Source organism: Henckelia pumila, chromosome 1, assembly GCF_033568475.1.
Source record: "Henckelia pumila isolate YLH828 chromosome 1, ASM3356847v2, whole genome shotgun sequence".
Lineage (NCBI taxonomy): Eukaryota > Viridiplantae > Streptophyta > Magnoliopsida > Lamiales > Gesneriaceae > Henckelia > Henckelia pumila.
This window is the reverse complement of record NC_133120.1, coordinates 163,180,782-163,196,207: the sequence shown is the minus strand read 5'-3', so window position 1 is coordinate 163,196,207 and position 15,426 is coordinate 163,180,782.

Sequence of the window (15,426 nt, the reverse complement as noted above, 5' to 3'; positions counted from 1 at the left end):
CGATGAAAGGGGGATTGAGCGTGAGTTGTGGGAGGGATTGGGTAGAATTTAGGTATAAAATCTTTTAAATAAAATAGTTAGATAATATACTATCAGTTAGATAATATATCTAAACTTTAAATACACAACTTAACTTGATAAAAAAAACTTTAAATTTCGAAATATAATAATAAGGGATTCTTAAAAGTTAATAAAGGTCATTAAAATGACTTATTTTGGCTAAAAATCAATCCTTAAATAAATATATAATTAAATACTAAAATTTTCTTGAAAAAATACCTTAAAATATTATTTTAAGGCTCATAAAACTCATAAAATATTTTTGGCTAAGAATTTTGGTATCTCGTCCGTCCACGGTCCCGTCTACGCGATCGACTCAAAAATATACTCAAAAATCTAAAAATATAATAACTGCGGGTTAAATGATCTCATAAATTTAAATCATGCATATAATCCACATAATAACACATAAATGTCATTTAACCAAAATATAAATTTTAAATAATTATTTTCCTTAATTATGCATGCAAATTTACGTATTAAAATTTTCGGGTGTTACAGTAGGAGTGCCAACAACATCTGTTTGTTTGAACGCAATCTTTTGTTCAAGTTCAACAGAGAGGTAAGAATTATTAAATTTTAAATGTATATAAAAAATTGCGCTAATTATTTTTTAGAAGCCACAGAGATATGATATTAGTACTTTTTATAGGGATGACAATGGGGCGGGAGGGGAAGGGGATGTTTTCCCTATCCTCAAACCCAAATTCAAACCTCATTCCCATCCCCGCCCGATCCCCATAATTTCTTATCTGAAATTCCCTTTCTCCATCCTCACGGGGATCAAATCCCCATTCACGTCTATATACCCGAATATATATATATATATATTATTAAATAATATATATATATATATTATTAAATAATATATATATATATATATATATATTAATAATATATATATATATATATGTATATGATATTAGTAAATTTTATTATATAAGAATAAAAAATTATTATTCAATTTTATGATAAAATACATTAAAAATTTATATACCTAGATTTATCAAAATAAATAACAAAGTATATACCTAGATTAATATTAATAGTTTATATATCCACGTGACATGAATGATATTCAAATAATAGTTTTATATTATAAAAAAGGTATGTTATCATAAGCGTATATATTATTATCGGGGTGGGTTCGAGGATGGAGATAACATCCTCACACCTGCCCCAATAAGTTGCGGGAAATTTTAAAAATCATCGAACCCAAATTCACACCTTCACCACCCGAATCCGCCCCATTTTGGGTTTCTTGTTGGGACCCGAATCCAAGAGGAAAATTGTCATCCCTAACTTTTTACACCACGGTAATGGAAGATGACGTGCTTGCAGTTGTAATACAAGACCCATCATTGCTACTATGAAATTGCATGCATGCTTTTGGTATTATTACAGACAGATATGACTTTATGTTATTTATTAGCATATATTATTTTTTAGTACTTCAGTCATTTATAAAACATTATTAGACAATATATGATGGATTCCATGACCATGAACGAAATACCAACCCGACCCAACATACTGTTGTAGTGGTCGAAAACACTAAGATAATACAAAATGGGATCGAGAAGCAGTACCCCATTATCCAAAACAGTTACAGTACTGATTATGTATACCTCGGATTCCTTCTAGTTCCTTTTGATTGCAAAGATATTTTTGAGGAGTTCTGGTTACCGATCGTTGGGCCGCAGATGAACATCAACCACTTGAGGTATAAGAAGTGTGTATCTGTTCTTTTATTCAAATCTTACTCTAACTCTAAATCTAAATATAAAGTTCATGTAAATATATGAGTTTCATTTATTAATTTCCACTAATGTATTGTTTTTTCTGGACACTAATGTTCTTTTTACAATTAGTCTCTTATTTTCTTTGCATTTAATGTGTTGTGTGTGTCATCATTTTCATTTGTAGTTGGTTTAATAATGTTGTTTTTCTTTCATCGTTCACCGTCTAATTGAATAGTTGATATTAATGGGTCGCTTTTTTAATCTGTAATTCATCTATCTATCTATAATTTTCGTAATAATAATAATTAATGTTAATATTGATGACTGTGATTTTGACGTCTATTGCATGTTGTCTGTTTCCATGCATCTCTTGGCATGTCTGTCTTCTATCAAGATGATCTTTCTATCTACAGATTATGGCCGGAGGCCTGCCCAGGTTTCTATTCATGTTCATTTGTTTACCTTTTTTTCTTTCTTTATTACCATTAAGTCTTTTCTTTCATCTCTCTTTTATTCGCAGGATTGTTTCTGATGATGTGCATGTCGATGCTTCTCAACTGCTTCCTCCTGATAGTTGGTGTTTTTGTTTTTCTGTTGGCCGCTTTTTTTGGGGATTTTTTTTACACGAATTGCCTTTCAAATTGACTTTTGTATGACTTCTCCCCTCGCGAGTACTAGCAAAGCAGTCTTTGTTGCGCAAATGCGTGTGCAAGTGTTTAAGTAAGAACACGAGAGAGCTTGGATAATGCTTTTCTATTGCTTTCAAACTTGGTGAGTTACAAATGATGGATCCACCCTTTTATAATGGCGGCTTCCTAAAATGAGTGATCAAGATCGTTTTGATAAAACGGTGGAGATTAACTCTCCAGAAGCTTCTACCATCTACACAAGTTTAGTGTTTTTCTTCTACAAGATTCTATACAAGTCATATATATACAAGTGTATTCTAGAGAGTTCTACATAAGTCAATATCATGAATAATGTAGAGACTTCTAGAATTATGCAACCTCTAACATGCACCATGCTTTAAAATCTTCCAAAATGCGCATGAAGGTGCCGGTTTGTGACAATATGCTTCAACTTTAATCACACTTTGTTCATGTTATAAAACTTCTTGTTTTGTAGAAAAATACCTTTATTTTATTGTATATCTTACACATAAGATATACGAAAATAAGATGATTTCCAATATTTAAATTAATACAAATATAATATGTTTTCTTTGGCGTTAATTTTAACAAAATTTATTTTATACCTTTAGGGCATGCTTGGTATGAAGGAATGAGGTGGAAATGGAATGAACATTCTCATCTTTTTCCATAAACTCATGCTTGGTTTGACATTGGAATGAGAATAAACATACTCATTGGAATGACTATTCTCATGAACATGGGAATAGTCATTCCATCTATTTTTTGATGGAATGGTCATTTCCACATCCCATTTTCATGTTTTTATGAAAATCATTTTCATATTAAGATTATTAAACTATTAATTAACCTATATAATTATTATAATATATATAAAATTAATAATAATTACATTTTATTATTATATTATTAATAATAATTTTTTAATATTAATTATTCTTATTATGGTTTATTTATTATTATTATTTACAAAATTATTAATAAAAAAATTTATTTATTTATTATAAAAATATTATTATTATTTAATATTATTTTTAAAATAATAAATAATATTATTTATTTATTTATTATAAAATTAAAAATATAATATTATAATTGTTTCTTATTATAATGATATTTAATATTATTTATTATTATAAAAATTTAAATCAGTTAAACTATATACATCATCAACAATAATAATATTAAAGTTATGAATAACTATTATTTTGATATATGTAATTAAAATATAATTTCTTTTATTAAAAATAATTTCATTTCATTCCTTTATCATTTTAACATGTATCAATCGTTGGAATGAAATCTAACAATCATTTTATTCTCAGTATCATTCCATTCCAAAGTTTATTCCATTCTTACTTTATTATTTTTCAACGTACCAATCATGCCCTTAAAAGTATTAATATTAATAAAAAAACTTATATATTATTGGTCATTGTTAATTATGAATCTTTTTAATCGAAAATTAGTTATCGTTGCATCAAATAATCCTAATACAAACTCATATAAAATCATATTTCATATTAATCATGGAGATCGAGAGTTAAAAAAAATGAATATAATATTATGGCTCCGTTTGGATAACTACTTTAAAAACGTTTTTAGTGTTTAATAAGTCAAAAAACTTAAAATATGTATTTGGACAAAATATTTATATAAAAATGTTTTTGAAATATATATTTTTAAAAAGTGTTCTTAAAGTATAGTTTTTATAGAACAAGTCAGATATCTTTTTCGGTGTTGTCAGGAGAAAAACACGGGTAAAAACGGGTCAAACAAATAATAAATCGGGTCACATGGTAAACGGGTCATTTCTTTTCGAAAATTTTCTCTCGCATCTCCATACAGGAACCGATCGAACCCTAGCTTCTTTTCTCTCGTTCTTTTTTGATAGGATTGAAAATGTCTTTCTCAACTGTATGGAGTTCAGATGGGTTAGTAAATGAACTCTTGTCTTTCTCGTGTGTCTATGTTAATCAATCAGTGCGGAAGAGATTGACTAACAGATCGAACACAGATCAAATGGCTTGGTTGAATTCGTGAGGTGAGTGAATGTGTTTGACAGATAAGAAATAACACAAAGACTTGTTTCTTGTTACAAAGGTAGTGTTTTACAGAACACTCAACTGATTTGATATAATCTTACAACTTGATATTTTTGATCGTGTATTCTCTTCTCTTTCTGTAGCTCTCTTTTTCTTACGCTTCTTAACCTCTGTTTCTTCTTTTCTTCTCTTCTTGTATTTATAGCCTTTAGAAAGTATCCGTTAAGGTGTCAACAAGTCTCCTTAATTTGCTCTTAGATCTTGACTTTCTGGTTCTTTGTTGGCAACGTTCAAATCTTCTTTTAATGCCTTTTGTCTTTTAGCACAAAAGCTCTCTGACATTCTAGGCTCTTCCATAAGTTCTCGATCTGTTCTGTTTCTGAGAATCATTCGATCTGAATGTGGCTTTGATATGTACTATGTGCAGATCAATTATGATCACATAATTGATCTGATCTCAAGACATCGTGAACTTGATCTGGCTTCTTTGTTGCCTCCATTGATCTGCTCGATAACTGATCTGTTCTGTTTCTCTTCTGATCTGCTCAGTTGATGTCTAAGTTTGTCAAACACCGAAACTTAGATCTTGAATTTTTAACATTTTTTCGTTCACAACCCGCCGCCATAGCCTCCTCATTGCTACCTAGCTCCAAACCCTCAACTTTTGGGGTGTAGAAGCACGATCATCATCACTCGTCTCTTTTGATAATTTTACGAATTTGTGCAAATTTGTGGTTTTGGGATTATTCGATTTTAGATTTTGTTCATTTGTAGTCTTTCAAGAGGTACTTGGAGATCGGAATGGTGGCTCTTGTCAATTACGGCAAGGATTGTGGAAGATTGGTCGTCAATGTTAATGTTATCCACCAAGACCGGATATGTACTGTTTATGTTGTCCATTGAGATTGTTCGTTTTTTATGGGAATTATGTATGTGATTACTGTTGCGTATTTTTTGCTCGCAAGCGTACATTGTCAAGTTATAATATAGGAATTAAGTTCAAGTCAATCCCACAGAGAATGAATAAAATGCTATTATATTAAATATTTATAACTAATAAAATCTTAATCCTATGTAGAGCTACAATAAAGGGTTTGAGTTTAATATACTAAAATTTGCAAGATTAAAAGTAATTAACGACGAGTTCGCAAAACAAAAATTCAATAGGAGACGAATTCTAGATGTTTGATTTCACTTGAATATCCACCAGTTTAATTCCTAAAGAAATCTAAATCATAAATTCTTCTAGTTACTAACCAAGAATTATCAATATTTTCTACTCTCTTTCTCAAGTGACAAGTAGAAATTCATATCTTATATCAAACTCAATATTTCTATGAAAGTTTAGATATCAAATTCGGTAAACAACACAATAATTCTTACAATGGTTTCAATGGATTTATAGGCCTCTCGAATTCTATAAACACCAACGATGTATTTTTCTACGGTCTTATTTAAAATTGCCTCTCTCGAGTGCTAGATATCAAATAAATATAACAATTTAACTAGTGATCAGTTAATTGAACGCAATCAATTCAGGAAAACAAAAATAAACCAAATGAAGGATTTTAATATATCAATCATATATAAAAAACATGGTTTCAAGTCAAGCTATGTCGTCCCTCTAGACAAAAAAATTAGTTCATAATGAAACTTAAAGATCAAATAAAACACATTTTTCAAACGATCCATCAAACTAGAAAATTAAAGTTTCAAAGAGAAACTAGAACGAAGTAGAATTAAGCTTCTCCGTCGCCGGATGCCGCCGTATTCCAGCTTCATACCGAGTTCTTTAGCTCTTGTGCACTCCAAAGACTTAAGCAGCCGCTCTCACTCTTTGAATTCTTCCAAAACCCTCGTATCTCCTTTAATTTATACCTCGAATTCCTTTTTAAACCTCGAGAGAAAATTTCAAAAAATAAGATGAATAGGGCACGGGTGCACCTGCTTACTGGCACGGGTGCACCGCGATGAGTGGGTGACAGCACGGGTGCGCTTGTGGCATGGCGTAGGGGCGCTATCACGGATGAACAATTTTTCAAAAAAGTAGTTACATGGCGCGGGTGCGCCTGCTTGGGCGCAAGTGAGCCCTGTATAATCCATATTTTCTTTGTTTGACTTCCTTATTCCATCATTTTCGTTTCATTTTCTCATCAAAAATTTATTGTCACTTAGATTCCTGCAATTACACAAACAACAAGAAAAGATGCATAATATCGCTCGATACATAACAAAAGCCAAGTCAAATCATATAAAATATAAGTGCAAAAATTTTACTTATCAATTACTGTTGGTTACCGTTATCTTGTGCCCAAGATGCAGCGAAAATTTAAAAATTTTATTTTGACATTCAAATATGCTTGAGCACTCGAATGATTTATTAACATTCATTCTCTTATAACTTTCACTAGAGAGAAAAGAAAAAAAAACTGTGTTGAGATTGAACGAACAAGATGTCGACTCAAGACCTTATCAATTAGGGTCAGCCGAAATCTATTGCAAGATTGAGGATTTCAAAAATCCTTGCTTGCCACAACTCATTAAATTTTCAAAAATTTATGTATATATATTTTATGTGTTTTTCTTAGTGTGTAAATTGTGTATCATGGTAACAATATATCAACCTTGTATAATATTACCATATATATATATATATATATATACATATACATATATATATATATGAGAAGTTTTCAGCTGCCCAACCATTGAGGTGACACTCACCTATTGGATGTGATGAATTGTACATACAATAGTTGAGGGCCACCTCAATAGTGGGTACAAATATGGACACAGTTGATTAGAATCATAGCAAAACTTTATCCATATACATATATATACATATACACACACACACACACACACACACACACACACACACACACACACACACACACACACACATATATATATAGATGAATGATCAGCTGCCCAACCATGTTTTTCCACTTGGTCCGCGACCACTAAAATCCGGTAGTGGGTTTTTATGGTTTTTGTTTTTTTTTTCATCACTAAAACCCACTACCGGATTTTAGTGGTCGCGGACCAAGTGGGGAAACATGGTTGGGCAGCTGAAAATTCCTCTATATATATATATATATCATGGCAACTTAATGGGCCCTTTTAGTTCAAGCCCAACTAGAATAAGACTTTAGTTACCTTGCATCATGGAATAAAACTCTTGCAAGCTCATGAATCATGCGCCCATTACAATGCTCTAATAAAAATCCCGATCGATGATCCAACATCACCATGTGATGACTTTAACTCGCTTGTTATTATGATCCCCATTTTAAATTTCGAAAACACTGATGGTTAAATAAGACAACTGCTGATTTTGGAACGCTTCCACTCAAATCAGGAAATTGCAGTCTCCTCACTGTTTAAGCAGTCACACTGACTTACAAAACTAGTTTATAAACATTTTTATAATTTAAATTGTTTTATCTCATCAAACATGTTCTTATAAATTCAAATCTTTGAATTTATTATCTCATTGGGAATAGAAAAATCATTACTTGTGTGACCCTCAATAGTTCAGGGATACAACTAGCAGTGAGTTCACTATTCTTTGTGATTCAGGACATCGTTTCTGTAAGGCCCTGAAAGATTAAGTTATTAATTATGGAATTGAGATTTAAATTTCAAATTTGGAAAAATATCAATTGGAAAATTTATGAAAATTAGAGATTTAATTTTCGAGCTGAAAATATTTAATTTGAGAATTTACGGATTTTGAGATTTAAATTCCGGGATTCTTAAATTAAAATTTGGAAATATTTGAATTGAATATTTATGGAATTTAAGAGTTAAATTCCGAGTTCCGAGAATGAAAGAGGATTTAATTCGATGGTGAAATCCAAGCAGGGATCAATTTGCAAATATAAAGAGGTTCAAGGACTAAAATGCGATAAGGTCCAAAATTATTTCATTTTGATCCGAGATTATTTAGGATTAAAATTGAATTATTTTGAGTTTCTGGGTACTGATTTGCAAATAGTGAAAACTTGAGGGGCCAAAGTGCAAATATTGAAATTTGGCCTGGACACTTGTTTTATAGATGTATGCCAAGGTGTAAGTGTATGTATTACCATCAGATTTCAGAAATATCCAGCCAAGAACCGAGACCTTCATTTTATCTTTGGAATTGATCTTCAAAAATTGATAACTCACGATCCGTTAGTTCAATTTCAGAACCGAGCATAGTTCCGAAATCCTTGCGACTAGAGATTTGATTTGGAGTAAGTTTTATCTTCTTTAAAGCATGTTTTGAAAGTTGGAAGTTGGAGAAATCAGAATTGATTAGGAATAATTGTTCTTGAGTTTTTATATAGTGTTATATCGAAATCGGTTCGGAGATTGGATGTCGTTTACAATTGTTATGATTTTCAGCCGTAATTCGAACCCTTGTACATCTGAGAGGCTGAGATTTTGTATGTATTCTTTCTGGTTTTATATGATATATGCTGATATAAGATTGATATTCGAGTTCGATATTGTTTCGGTTATCGATTTTATACCGTTAAGTTCGTAACTAGTTTTGCCTTGAAGTTTGAGATGTGATTGAGAAGATTTTTATGTGAGTTCTTAGCTGATATAAATAGCTTGATATACTATATTTCAGATTTGTAAAGAAGCAATTCGGACTCAAGACTTTAGCTTTTGGGAAACGAGATCGAACAGCTCAAAGTTGAAGTTATTCTACCTTGAAGATTAGATGATGAACTTGAGCAGAATTTTGTGATATGTCCAGATTTGGAACACTTTCAGAATTCATAATGACAGGAATAAGACGACATCGAGACTCAGGGATTTGAAACTCAAGGATGAAGCTTCTTGAGTTGTCCCGATAAACCACATACTTGTTTTTTTTTTATTCTTGATTTAGAATTTGATGTTGTCGATCCATCTCAGGTAGTGGATCTTTATTTGAGTTATATATGATATGAAAAAAATTGAATTGATTCGTTTGCCAAGGTCAGATGGACCTTATTTTTGAGTCAGAAGACTACGATAGATGGATATACATGTCAAGATCGTATACAAATCTTGATGGCAATGATTTATTATGAATCGATTCTTCCTTAGCGCGCTATATAAATCTTTTGATTTGAAGTATGATTTGAAGTATTGATTTGAAGTCTTGATTGATATGTTTTGAATTGATATATGCGTTATATTAATCTATTCTTGAATTGAAATGGTTAGAATTTACATGTTTATATTTTAACGCATGTATATGTCTTTTATACTGGGAATTATATTCTCACCGGAGTTTATCCGGCTGTTGTCTTGTTTTGTATATGTGCATGACAACAGATGGGGCAGGATCTAGTCGGAGACGACATTGATAGCTCGGGAAAGAGTTTTAGCATGTGGTGTCTTGGGTTTGTAGCAGAAACGTTGAGTTAGATCTTGTCAAATATGCTAGAAGGCTTATGACTTGATTTAGTGAAGAACACTTGTTACTTCTTGCTTTTTGTAGTACTTTTGATGTACTTTAAATTACATGTTAATTGTAACAAATGTTCGTAAACATGATTAGAATTTGATATATAGATTAAAGCATATTTGAGAATTGATAATACATGAATTGGAATGAGTTGTAAGGATCAAAATTAGCAGTTGAAAAACAGAGTTAAGGACTGTCTAGAGCTGAGCCCGATCTGCTCTTTTTGGCAGACCGGGCGCAGCCCCAAAATCCCCAACCCGAGAGTTGGGTTAGGGAGGGGCGCTCGGTCGGCGATTTTTGACCAAACGAGCGCACCCATGTCTGAAAAAAAATATTTGTTGTTTTATTGATCTTTGATCATTTGTTAATTAATCATGTTTAGTGATTAATTATCCCAAGATTTGATTAGCAACCCGAGGCCCCACAGTTTCTTATTTGGGCTTACCCTAATTTGTCCCATTTTATGCATCAACACCTTGATCATAAGAATGACAGAATTGATTTTTGATTGGAATCATCGAATCATGGTAAGAGCATCTAGTAAAATCTTCCCATGATTCCATAGGTATCACTGATAGTGCCTGCAAAACCAATCGATCATGGTTAGCATACAGTATAGTCCCTTTATCTCATGTATCCCGATCGAGTCTTCAACCAATGGTTCATCAAGGTCGCATGTGAAGTTTGATAACGATGTGATGCATCTTTGAGAATTCATAGTGGCCAGAGATTTCATGTACTATTATTTCATTAGATCACATAGGATATCCACACCCGTAAGTGAGCGATGAATTCCCAACTATAATGCACTGGCTCCTACATGTGTCGTAACTGGACCTAATTTCACAACCTGATGACCCTTACAAAGTTGAAGAGTCAAAGCTCAATCCTACATGTAGAGCCTTAGTATTGTCTCAGGTCGTAAGGACTAATTGTGTACAACAATAACCACATAATTATCTTCTCGATGAATGAGAACCACTTGGAAAGTGTGATGGTGTAGTGATCCTGCATGGAATTACCTACTAACTGGCAACTAATAGCATGCATTAAACTTAAATACAGCAAAATACTTAACAGAGTAAAAACGTGCGGAAACATAATCCATAATTTACATATCAGCTTAGTAATATAATCCAGGCTTAAATCTGTAATGATACAACCAAATCGAAATCTTAAACAGTAAACATTATACAGCTATATCGAATCCTGCTGTATAATAAAATCCTCAAGGCTCCTGCTCCCTAGTCCTGCCTTGAACTACCAGCTCCGTCCATCCTGCGACCTGCCCATGAAATAGGGTGTCCAAGATAACAACTAGGACGTGAGCGCTACGCCCAGTACATAGACATGAGTAAACATATGTATATAATGCATGCAACATGATGACTGGTACAGGGTCATCTGAAAAGTCATGCTCAGAACCGGCGCCACATGAGTGCTGCCACCGCACGGATCAACCTCTGGGTGCAACCACACTCGTCTAGTACACCAGAGTAGACAGACATAAATGCCCCCGCCGTCGCGGTACTCTCAGTGACAGACTATCGAGTATAGAGCTGAGCGGCTCTATAATCAGGTATAACAAGAAATAGGCTCAACGTGTATATGCACATGACATATGAGTATAGAAAACGGTAAACCATACATCATGCCATATAATAATGCCAAATAAATGCAACATATAAACATGTATACTCGCTGGCAATCTCAGTCAATGTGTACGTACCTCTAGGCTAGTTCAAGTATAATAGGATCCTAGGTTCCAAGCCTATATTCAAAAGTTCACCGTATCACTACATAAATTCTATAAGCCTTAACTAAGCTAATAAGTACTCCCAAAACTTAAATAGATTCCCGGATCATACCTTCGTCCGTAGTTAGCCCTTTGGAGTCGCTAGTCCCGGATGACTATAACCACACCTTGGTTATTCCAGAACCTCTATTATAATCGATAGGGCCCTCAAGTGTATATCTCACACTATATAACTGAAGAAGGAAACGCGAGAATTCGTATTTCAAAACTGAAGCAAATGAGCCCTATTTATAGCCAAAATCTCGGCAAAGATCGGAACCACCGATCTCGGGATCGGAGCTTCCGATTCCAGCTCATTCTGTGCATGTCCGACACGTCGGGATCGGAACCACCGTTCCGGGATCGGAACTTCCGATCGAACCCCCGATCAACACTTGTCAAAACTCACGGCTGAGTCATCGAGCATTGCTGGCTGGCTGAGATCGGAACCTCCGTTCCTGATCGGAACGTCCGATCACCGTGCATCCGATCTGCTTCCGAAGTGGTCAGGATCGGAGCTTCCGATCTGGCCCAAAGTCAAAAGCCCAAATTCCTCTTCCGAAGTCCAATAACACTCCGAAATAGATCAATTACCAACCCTTAATCATGCTTAACATATTATTATCTTAAAATGGGTTCCGGGTTACTACATTCTCCCCACCTTTAGATATTTCGTCTGCGAAATAACATCTAAAGATAAATCAAGATAACAATATGAAACAACAAACCATGTCTTATTACAACAATGGTAATTACATCTTATATGGTAATAAAAAATACAAAGCAAACAACTCAGGATATTCTGCTCGCATACGACTCTCAGTTTCCCAAGTTGCTTCTTCAACGCCTCGGCGCTGCCACTGTACCATCACAAGTGGTATAGTCTTGTTCCGAAGAACTTTCTCCTTCCTGTCTAGGATACAGATTGGTCGTTCAACAAAAGACAGATCTGGCTCTAGCTGAATATCAGTAGATTGAATTACATGAGATTCATCAGCTATGTACTGTCGAAGCAACGACACATGAAAAACATTGTGTATACTGGAAAGAGATGGCGGTAAAGCCAAACGATAAGCAACATCTCCGATCTTTTCCAGTATCTGGAAAGGCCCAATGTAACGAGGAGACAACTTGCCTTTCACACCGAATCTCATCACCTTCCTGAAAGGTGATACTCGCAGAAAAACATATTCACCAGGCTCAAACTGAAGTGGCCTGCGGCGAATATTCGCATAACTGGCTTGTCTATCTTGAGCAACTTTGATCCTATGCTTGATCAAATCTACCTTGTCTACAATCTGCTGCACCAATTCAGGACCCTCGACTTGCCGTTCCCCGACTTCATTCCAGAATAACGGAGTACGACACCGTCGACCATACAATGCCTCGAAAGGTGCCATATCAATACTACGATGATAACTGTTATTGTAGGCAAATTCAATCAAAGGTAACTGATCCTGCCAAGATAAACCAAAGTCCATGACAGAAGAACGTAGCATATCCTCCAGCGTACGAATAGTGCGCTCTGACTGCCCGTCAGTCTCCGGATGATACGCCGTGCTCAAACTCAGAGTGGTACCCAACGCCTGCTGAAAACTACCCCAAAAACGTGAAGTAAATCGCGGATCTCTATCACTGACAATACTCACTGGAATCCCATGTAATCGCACAATCTCCCGAATATATAAGTGTGCCATGCGATCATAAGAATACTCCCGATTATAAGGAATAAAGTGTGCTGATTTTGTCAAACGGTCAACAACGACCCAAATAGCATCACACTGACGTGACGTCATAGGTAAGTGGGTAACAAAATCCATAGTCACGTGCTCCCACTTCCATTCGGGAATCTCAAGATTCTGCAGTAATCCACCTGGTCGTCGATGTTCAGCCTTGACCTGTTGACAAACCAAACATCTCGAAATAAATTGATACACACTTCGTTTCATCCCCTTCCACCAGAATCTAGTTCGCAAGTCCTTATATATTTTCATACTTCCAGGATGAACTGATAATCGACTCCTGTGAGCTTGAGATAGAATATCATTCCTGAGCTCCGCAACATTAGGTACAACCACTCTATTGGATAGGCATAATAAACCATCTGCCTGAAAATGGAATCCAGATGTATTAACTCCATTGGCTAGACGTGCCAATCGCTGAGTCTTAACATCAGATATCTGAGCATCTCTGATCCGAGAATACAATGCTGGCTCAGATAGAATAGTATACAAACGAATCCCATTCCTCCCTTTCTTGTGCTTGAGCGTAAAACTCAATGAACAACACTCTTGAATCATATGAGATATTTCATTAGTCTGAAGTGCAGACAGTCTCACCTGCCGACTCAAGGCATCAGCAGTAAGATTAGCAGAACCTGGATGATATTTGATTTCACAATCATAATCCTTCAGGAGATCCATCCAGCGTCTCTGTCGCATATTCAACTCTGCCTGAGTGAATAAATACTTCAAACTCTTGTGATCCGTAAATATCTCAAATTTCTCGCCATAAAGATAATGTCTCCAAATCTTGAGCGCAAATACAATGGCGGTTAACTCGAGATCATGCACTGGATAGTTACTCTCATGCAACTTCAACTGTCGAGAAGCATAGGCAATAACATGTCCATGCTGTGTCAAAACACATCCTAACCCCTGACCAGAGGCATCAGTATAAACAACATAACCTCCTGATCCAGAAGGTAGAGCTAGCACAGGTGCAGTAGTAAGACGTCTACGCAGCTCGTGAAATGACTCCTCACAATCCGAGGACCAAATGAAGGCAACATCTTTCCGTGTAAGCTGAGTCAAAGGCCTGGCCAACTGTGAAAAATTCTCGATGAACCGACGGTAATATCCCGCTAGACCCAAGAAACTACGAATCTCAGCAACCGTCGTCGGTCGAGACCAGTTCAGCACTGTCTCTATCTTACTAGGATCAACAGATATCCCTTCATTCGAAATCACATGACCGAGAAATACTACCCGATCAAGCCAGAATTCACACTTGCTCAATTTCGCATATAGCTGCTTATCTCGTAACGTCTGTAGAACAATCCTCAAATGCTGTGCATGCTCATCTTTGTCATGAGAATAGACAAGAATATCATCTATGAAGACGATGACAAATCTATCCAGATAATCTCGAAATATCTGATTCATCAGATTCATAAAGACTGCCGGTGCATTCGTCAAACCGAATGGCATCACCAGAAACTCATAATGCCCGTATCTGGTCCTGAAAGCAGTCGTAGATATATCTGAGTCTCGTACCCGCATCTGATGGTATCCAGATCTCAGATCTATCTTCGAATAAACAGAAGTACCCTGTAGTTGATCGAACAGATCATCAATCCGCGGCAAAGGATACTTATTCTTGATGGTGACATGATTCAACTGCCTGTAATCAATACATAATCGCATCGATCCATCCTTCTTTTTGACAAACAAAACAGGTGCTCCCCACGGAGAAACACTCGGACGAATATATCCCTTATCAAGCAGATCTTGCAACTGCTGTTTCAATTCCCTCATCTCTGACGGTGCCAGACGATAAGGTGCTCGGGATATAGGCGTAGTTCCTGGTACTAGATCAATACCAAATTCAACCTCTCGAACCGGAGGAAAACCAGGAATCTCATCAGGGAATACGTCAGGAAACTCGCTGACAACCGTAGCTG